Genomic DNA, 10827 nt, shown 5'->3' with positions numbered 1-10827 from the left:
ATATTTGGAATTTATTCAAATTACTTAGGTCAGCACTTCTGTTGGCATCTTTTAATGGTTATACAGAAATAGTTAAATTACTGCTTGAGCAAGAAGGAATTAATATTAATGATAAAGATATTTATTTGTTTTTATTTTGGATTTATTTTAATAATTTTCTATTTCAAAATAATATATGGAAATTATTTAAGTTATTTGAAACAGCATTTATAAAAGCATCTTCAAAAGGTCATACAGAAATAGTTAAATTACTTCTTGAACAAAAAGGAATTGATATTGATGCTAAAGATATTTATTTGATTTATTTAATATTTATTTTAATAATTTAGAATTTCAAAATAATATTTGGAAATTATCTAAATTACTTTGGACACCACTTTTGTTGGCATCTTCTAATGGTTATATTGAAATAGTTCAATTACTTCTTAAACAAGAAGGAATCGATATTAATGCTACAGATTATATTTATTAATTAAAGATTATTTCAATGATTTGATACTTCAAAATAATATTTGGTGATTTTTTAAATTATCTTATACAGCACTTATGTGGGCAACTAGAAATAATAAAATAGAAACAGTTAAATTACTTCTTAAACATAATGGAATTAATATCAATATAAAAACGATTTGTTTGTTAAATTTAGTGTTTATTTGAATTATTAAATATTTTAAAATAATATTTGGAATTTATTCAAATTACTTAGGTCAGCACTTCTGTTGGCATCTTTTAATGGTTATACAGAAATAGTTAAATTACTGCTTGAGCAAGAAGGAATTAATATTAATGATAAAGATATTTATTTGTTTTATTTTGGATTTATTTTAATAATTTTCTATTTCAAAATAATATATGGAAATTATTTAAGTTATTTGAAACAGCATTTATAAAAGCATCTTCAAAAGGTCATACAGAAATAGTTAAATTACTTCTTGAACAAAAAGGAATTGATATTGATGCTAAAGATATTTATTTGATTTATTTAATATTTATTTTAATAATTTTATATTTCAAAATAATATTTGGAAATTATTTAAATTATTTAATACAGCACTTACATTAGCGTCTGAAAATGGTCATACAAAAATAGTTAAATTACTCATTGAACAAGAAGGAATTGATTTTGATGCCGAAGATATTTAATTTATGTATATTATAATTTCTTATTTAATTAAAAATTATAAGAAAAATCCGAGCATGTCCTATTAAACCATCACTTTATGAAAAATGTTCTGTAAGTTATGTGAATACTTTCATCCATATGTGAATACTTTCAATTTCAAAATTTTGCACATTTGAGTATAACATGAAAACTATTATAAACATTAAATTAAATTAGTCATTGTTTTATCAAATACGAGGGGAATAGTTTGGTCAATTACCTATTCATTGTCAATTTTTGTGTTTGTTCACAAATTTCACTTTTTGATAAACATTCAATCTTGTCAAATCAAATTTTCCAAATCCGCTCAAAAGAAAAATGAGTGTTCTCCGTTTTTTCACGTCCTCTTTTCCAAAAACGGATCCATCTATTGCAATAACACTCGAAATATATAAAATTCCATATGAAGAAGCAGAACCACCAATTAAGCAAGAAATACTTAATTTAATTCCATCAGTGGATTTTCAAAATGCTGTAAAATCAAAAAACAACCCGTTGCAATTTCAAAAATATTTATGTTTAGACATAGAAACTCAAATTAAGATATTATCGACTATTCTTCCTTTTTTTAGATCAACAGCTCCATCTATTTCACAAGAATTTTTTTTTGCGTTGACTTCTTTACGGTCACTATGCTCTTTACTGTTTGTTCAATTAGAAACAATTGCATATGATAACATCTCATTATTTATGGAATGTTTAAAACTATCAGTTGAACATCTTACAAAACATCAACGAACAATAGAGGACTTATTCTCACTGATTTATGATCGTATTTTGACATCAGATGTTTTTAAAGACATTCATAAATTATTAGAATCGATACAAGTTTTTACATATGCTCATCCTGAATATACTGTAAAGTGTATTCATTCACACTATCCTGTATGTAAAAAGATGGGATCTTTACTTTTTTCAAATGATGAATTATCTGATGATACAATTTTCTCCAAACAACTGTCAATCATAGCCAAATCAATTAATTTGAATCCGTCGCCTGATCAAAGTGAGTCAGAGATGTTATTACGATTTGTTTTATTGTTAATTGAAAACATTAAATCACGAAACACATTTTCACCAATCGTTAGTTCCACCATAGAATTGTTTATTTCGTTAAGTTTTATATCATTTGATGTTTCTAAGTTATCTGAATTATTATTTCAAGTATCAGATCAAACCAAAATTTTCAACAATATACAATTTGGTACAATATTTCGAACAATTGTAGTACCAGAACCATCAATGTGTTTTCCGCCTGTTGAAACATTTGAAAGTTTGGTTTCATATGATGAAACAATTTTGGACAAATTTGATGATTTAACAAAAATTGCTACAATAAAAGAACCAATGATATATATTGGTTTAACGTTTGGTGAACAACTTCGTTTTCATCCATTTCAACTATTTTATGAAATATTTTCATCATTATTATCGCGAATTAATGAAATATATTTTAATTATTTGTCTTTATTGTTTTTAACTATCGAAAAACTTGATAAATATTATGAAGAAATAATTAATTTTTGGAATGAGAAAAATCTTTGGGAAATAATATTTAGTCCAAAATTATTTAATCCGAAAGTTGATAACAAAGAAATTATATATTTAAGGAAATCATTATTTAATTGTTTAAATATTCTATCGAAAAATGATAAATGTTCGATAGTCATTAGATTACATTTTAAGAATTTTCTTGAATCGATTTTAAATTATCCGAAAATGTTTACGGAAATATTTCAAATGTCTTATCCACAATTAAAAACAATATATATAATTGATATAAAAGATGATTTATTCGATATAATAGCTAAAGAAACAACTTTCCAACAAGAAGTTCATATAAATGGTAATAAAGAAATTGAAAAATATCGAATTAAAACATTAATACAATTATCATTAATTATATTAGAAAACGAAAATTTATTTCCGAATTTAATTACATCACAAATCTTTTGTAATACGTTATTATCATTTATGTTTGAAATCAACATTCATCCAATAATAATACGAATATTTGAAGAGTTAGTTAAATATATAATAAAATCGGAAAATTTCAATTTAAATTTAACATATTTAAATCATTCATTTCATTTAGCTTTTACTTATATGATATCTAATTCGAATATAAATGTTCAAAATTCGAATTTAATATTATTAAAAATTATGCAATTATTTAATAAAGTTATATGTTATGAATCACCAAATAAAATTTTATTTAATAATTTCCCGGATAAAACTATTAAAGATTTAATAATAATATTAACCAAAATGCCAATGTCTGAATTATCAAATTCTATTTTAGAAAATGAGTTAATTTCTTTACGTTCATTACAATTTTGTCCAAATTTTAATTTCGATGCAATACCATTTTCTGAAATTGCGACGTCAATTGAAAGAATTGGTTTAACAGAATCAATATATAATATATTAATATCAATTGTTTCTGGAGGATCAAAAGAATTTAATATAATTGCAACACCTAAAACTTTACCATTATTAATTTTATCAGTACGAAATACGAAATATTATGAAATAACATTAGAAAAATTATTAGAATTAAGTAATTATTCTATATGTAATCGATATTCATTAATTTTAGGGAATGTACCCTCAATGTTATTTGAAAACATTAATGAAAATAATTTCGAATTAACCTTAAAAATATTTGTATCTATATGTAAATCAATTTGTGATCGAAATTCATTATTTTCATTTTTTAGATTATTTTCAAGTTTTGAAAATAATACATTAAATTCTTATACAATTTCTTGTATTAAATCACTTGAAGAAATTATAAAATTTTCGGAACCTCCAACATCATTTTCATTAATACAATTCCTTAAAGAATTTTCATATATAATTTTACCACAATTAAATTCCAAAGATTTACAAAATGGATTTTTTATATCGTCGAAAATATTTTTAGATTTTTATGATTGTGGAAGATATTTTTTTGAGTTTTCTAATGAGACACAAAATATTTCGGTTTATTTTCATGAGAAATCATTAGTTTTAAATTATTTTGATAAAGTTTATAATTCGAATATAATATTACCTTTAAGGAAATGGTTTAATTTAACAATATGTTTTAAACCATTAAAATGTGATATTTTTATAGATAATGATTTAATTGAATCATTTGACTTAATACAAAATACTTTTCATGATTTTAAGAAATGTTTTATGTTTCATATAAATAATAATAAAAAAGAAAATTATCCTATTTTAATACAAGATGTAATTATATCTATTAAACCTTTTACTTGGGTACCAATACCTGTATTACATAATGATAAAAAATCATTATTAAATTGGACTAAAATCTTTGAGTTTAATATAGATGAAATCGAATATAATAAAAATATTAAATTTAATGGTTCTATCATTAAATTTTATGCAAATTTTATAAAAGTTTTTGTTGCTTCGCATTCAATACCATTTTTAATATCATTATTTGCACAAATCGATTTTATAAATGAATCGAATTTATTAGAATCATTATTATCATTAATATTTTTATTAATATCTAAATCACCAGAAAATGAATTAACAATATTAAATTGTAATTCTTTTTCTATATTATCATATTTTATATTAGAATCGAAAAATTCACATTTAACATTAAATGTATGGGATATAATCTTTAATAATTTAAATATTATTACAAATAATAATTTACTTGATAATTTATTTCATTATATAATCTTTAATTATAATATAATTTGTAAAACTTTACCTAATGTACAAAACAAAATATTAAAAGATTGGAATATTATATATGAAAAATATAAAGAACAATCACAAATCTATTTAAAATTTATTAATTTATTAAATTTATTTAATAAAAGTATTCCATCAACTGAAAATTATGATAAAATTTTAGATGAAAATCGAGAAATAATTTGTAATTTAATAATTAATATAACTAATATTAAATTAGAAGAATCGGATATGAATTTTTTATTATATTCATTAATCGAATGTAAAAATGAATTTGCTTCATTACAATTAGAAAATATGATAAAAAAGTTGATTGAAAATAATTTAATTTCATTTGAAAAACAACAAACTCAATCAAAAGTTAGTAACTTATTATGGAAACCTCAACAAACATTAATATCATTTCAAGAAAATTGGTCATCTGTATTTTTACATTCATCTAACAAAGTATGTTCATTATTTTTGACAATTTATTCATTAACTAATTATCAAACTATAAACTTTACGAACATTTATTGTAGTTATTTAATAATGACACGAAATCAAGAATATGATAATACTAATGATAATTCAAATGATTCTATTTTAGTAAATTCTTGTCGATTAATGTTAGGTATTAATCAAGAAAGTATTAGTCTTAAAGATATAATTAATGATAATCAAACATTAGTTTTACAAAATTTTGTGTTTTTAATATTTGCTATATCAAGTGCTATAGTTACATCTAAAGAATTAAATGAATTATTCATAAAAATATTTAATATGTTATGTAAAAATGATACAAATATTAATAAAATTATTGAAAACTTATCAATATATTTAATGTCGATATTAATATATTGGTCAATTTTACATGAAGAAAATGATGAATTAATAAAATCTATTTCTTTAATTATAACAAAGAAAATAAATTTGTTCCAATCTTCAATAGATATCATTGATAGTTTATCGAAAAACTTAAAAAAAGATTATTCAACTTATCGAATAAAACTTATAACAAATGTATTAAATATATTAAATGAAATGCAACCATCCATCGAATTAATAACATTTATTGAAAACTTAGCATTAACAATATTATTTAAACATAAAGTATATCAAAATGATCACTTAGAAAACTTATATAAAGAATCTCCATTTTATGAAGAAGAAAATAATACTAAAAATGACGAAAATTTACGAAATGAAGAAATTAATATTGAAACAATTAGTTTCGAATATGCATCAAGAATAGATCAAATCGAATATAGTTTACAAGTATTTTCACCACCAATTATAATCAATAATGAATATATTGAAATGGATTTAACAATTGGCGTTATTAAATTATTTTATAAATTATTTGATGAATATTCCGATAATATTATTCAACCATTTTCTATATTATTATTTATAGCATTAAATTATTATCCCTCTAAATATGAAGAATTAATACCAATATTAGATAAAGTTATCTTTACTAATTATTTTGGTAATATGGAATTTATATATTTATTAATCAACACTATAAAGAAATTAAAAAATAATAATTCAATATTCGATTCACTTATTTCTAAAATATCAAATGATTTTATTAATTATCAACCAACTGGATTTTATGCATTAAATAATTATTGTGATCAACCACCTGCATCAATGCCAATTATCACTAAAGAATTAATATTTGTCTTTAAGTCAATACAAGAAACATTTCCTAAAACTCCAAAACCATTTTCGATTGAAGTCAAGAACAAAATTAATGAAATTATATCTAATATTAACATGATACAAAATGAACAATATTTATTAACTGAACGAAATTGGTATTATCTTTGGTATCAATTATCATATAAATCTTCTCCTTTTTATATAAAACCATTTAAACAAAATAATAATAATTTACATTTTAAACGTGGTAATTTATTTGATAAATATTTCCGACCAATTTTACGGAAACGAAATTTTTGTTTTAATTTACATTTAGATGCATCAAATAATACAACGAATAATAACAATTTACAATTAAATAATACAAACAATGATTCTTTATCACGATTTGGATTTAATAGAGATATTTCATTCCCTTCAATCGATATAAATACTATAGATTACCCTCAAACGAGATATATATGGAAAGCTCAATGTAGTTTAATTAAAACAGATAAAACAATCGATGGTACATTTACTATTAAATCAAATAATTTTTCTTTTGTTTCTTTCGATGAAGAAATTAAATTTAATATATCAAATGAAGATGTTGATTTAATATTCTTACAATATATAATACAAAAACCTACTGCTATCGAAATATTTACAATAAATCATAAATCTTATTTATTAAATTTCCCAGATGAAAGTTCACATAAATTTTCTTCTTATTTTAGAGCTTTAAATTATCCAAATGCAAGATTCATTCAAACGTACACCTCTGAATTTGAGATAGAACGATTAGGACTCACAGAAAAGTGGCGTAAACGTCAGATTTCCACTTTTGAATACTTGATGTGGTTAAATTATTTTAGTGGAAGATCATTTAATAATATTCATTCATATCCTATTTTCCCATGGATATTAGTGGATTATGATATTGATGAAATCGATTATAATGATGAGAAAATTTATCGAGATTTATCTAAACCAATTGGAGCTATTAATCCTACGAAACTTGAAAAACTTAAACAATTACGTGATTCATCAATGGAGAAACAATCATTTTTATATCATAGTATGTATTCATCACCAATGATGATATTACATTTATTAGTTCGACAAGAACCATTTACTTCATTACATATTAAATTCCAAGATAATAAATTCGATTCTCCATCACGAATATTTCATAGTATTAAAGATAATTTCGAACGTGTTTATAATTCCAATTTAAATTTTCGAGAATTAATTCCGGAGTTTTATTTTTCGACTGATTTTTTAGAGAACAAAAATCATTTTAATTTAGGACAATTACCAAATGGTATTAAAATTAATAACGTAATATTACCGAAATGGGCAAAAGATTCAAATGAATTCATATATAAACATCGGAAAGCTTTAGAATCAGAATATGTATCGAAAAACATAAATAAATGGATCGATTTGATTTGGGGATATAAACAAACAGGTGAAGAATCAATAAAAGCAGATAATACATATGATCCGCGTTTATATCCAGACATATGGATCAAAAACATTGATGAAAATCAAGTTCCGATTATCGAAGACATGTTAAATACGATTGGTATTATACCACAAAAACTTTTTAATTCGCCACATCCATCACGTGAAGAAATTATTCGGAAAAACATTAAAAACGAAATAAAATTTAATAATTATAATATAACAAATAATGGAATTATCGAAATAAAAATTATCGACGAAATATTAATATTAATACTAAACAAAAAAGGACAAATGAAAATATTAAACTTAAACACAAATAATATTATGCAAATTAATAATGAAAACTTCGACATAATTCCAATACATTGTAATTCGTTATATGGAAAAAATAGTAATTTCTCATTTGTGTTAAATAATTCTTCTGATTTATATTACGTAACTAATAATAATAAAATATTTAAAGGAAAATCGTCGTTCCATATCGACGCTATAACTTGTATCTGTTTCTATAAAGATGATGTTATCACTGGTGGTCGAGATTCGATTTTAGTGAAATGGAAATTAATCGATTCATCAAAATTGATAAACATCTCTTCTTTAATGGTACATTCGAATATTATATCATGCGTTTTCGCATCGGAAACATTTGGTATTGTAATAAGTTGTTCAATCGATGGTTTAATTGTCATCAGTTTGGTCAACGATTTCACGTATTTGTATTCAATGGAAATTGATCTGAAACCGTCGTATGTGCCAACGTTTATTTTGGTAACTGATATATCAGCAAGAATTGTTGTGGGAATTATAAATCAACATAAAAAAGAATCAAAAACTTTTGTCTATTTTTATAATATTAATGGAGATTTTATAAACAAAGTAAAATTGGAATTTAAAATGATAAATTGGTGCGTGATAAATAAGGAAGATGGTAATGACTTAATAGTAATAGCTGATACTAATGGCATCATACGGATTTATTACGTATGCGAAATGAAGAAATGTGATGTGGAGTTTAAGGTCGATAAAAAAGTGACATCTCTGTTTTATGAAAAAAGTGTCAGGAAATTGTTCATCGGAATGGATGACGGAAGCTTAAGTATTGGTGATTTGTTTTAATAAATAAAGAATAAATTGTGTGTTATATAATGGTGTTTTAAACATTTTTTTTTTTTTTGATTTTGTAATAAAATCTTTAACAATTGTCTAAACACAACCAAAAAGTATTCAGAAAAATGTCTATCGAGGGAGTTTTTAACAGAAAAAGTGAACATTCACTTTTGTTTGCTTTACATGCATCTAACGTTCCCCAATGATACCAGGAAATCAGAATAAATCCCTTGAATAACAATAATGAAATAATAGGAATTGATTTTTATGCGTTTTTGGGAGTTACTCTTGTAGTATTTACTCAATTCTATTTTAAAAAATAAAAAAGAAATACAATTAATTTTTACATATAAATAAAAAGTTCATGAAGAGTTTTAACTTATCAATGCGTAATCCGAATCATTTACATCTTTACTTACAGGAAAATATGAATGAGATGAATCAAAAGAGAATTCCATTGAAGAAAACTGTGTATTAGATCCATCATCATATTCCGAAAAGGAATCTTTAATTGTATTAAATTTGTTTAAATTAATTGACCTAAAGTATGAATTCGATTTTTTTATTTGGCTATTTAAAACCGAATTTTGATGCGACAGTTCGACTTTTTCAGAGTGCAGTTTTATGCACTTATCGTTCAAAATTGAGTTCATTTTTGTCAGTTTTTCGATTTCGTCGCTCAAAACTTTAAATTGATCGTGCGAAGTGTTTTCGTTTATACATTTGTTGAGTTGAGCGATTTGCGAAATTAATTTATTGTTTTGATCGATTAATGACTTACATTGTTTTTTATATGATTCATTTTCTTCTTTTATTTTGATTAATTCCTTTTGTAATTGTTGTATGTTTAATTCAAGTGATTTTTCTTTTGAAGTTTTTCGTTTTCGTTTCGATTTCGGATTTGAAATTTCTTTTAACAAATTATTAATTTTCTCGAGATGCGTAATTTTTGTGTTTAATTTTAAATTTTCTTCTTTAATTAGTTCCAATTCGTTATTAATATTATTTTGGTTTTGAAGTTTCGATTTTAGTGAAACAATTTTATCTTTTAATGAATTGTTTTCATTTTTTATTGTTTCTGATTCACATTTACTTAAATTTGTTTTTCGAAGTTTTTGCTCAAGTTCAAATATTTTATCTTTTAATTCTAAGTTATTACTTTCGATGTTTTTTAATTCGATAATTTTTGTTTGTATCAAATTATTTAATTCCAAATTTTGTGTTTTCAATTTCATATTTTGTTCTTTCAGATTTTGATTTATAACAATTTCTTCATTTTTATTTTTGTCATTATTAAATATTTCTTGTTCAAGTTCTTTAATTTGTAATTTATAATTTTCAATTTCGATTTGATCATTTTGATTTTGTGTTTCATTTTGTTTTATTTGTTTATATTCTTTTAAATGATTGTTTTCTTCAAGTAAAACTTCTTTTTCTTTAGTAATTTGCGAAACTTTAAACTTAAGTTCTTTGTTTTCTTCAATTATTTTATTTATTTTCGTTCGCTCTTCTCGAAACTCTTGAAGTTGTTGATCGAAAAGTGTTTTATGATGTAATTGAAGTAAATCGAATTCGATTTTTATGTTATTACATTTGTTTTTAAGTTCTTCTGCGATTTTATAAAATTTTTCATGTTTTTCATTCTGTAAACGACTTATTTCAGATTGATACATTATGTTTGATTGAGACATTTTTTGTTTTATTTCATTAACTTCATTTTGTGACTTTGTTTTTATTGAATC

This window comes from Histomonas meleagridis (genome assembly GCF_020186115.1).
Source record: "Histomonas meleagridis strain 2922-C6/04-10x chromosome Unknown scaffold_143, whole genome shotgun sequence".
NCBI lineage: Eukaryota > Parabasalia > Tritrichomonadida > Dientamoebidae > Histomonas > Histomonas meleagridis.
The sequence above is the reverse complement of the archived record's forward strand: the minus strand, read 5'-3'. Positions refer to the sequence as shown.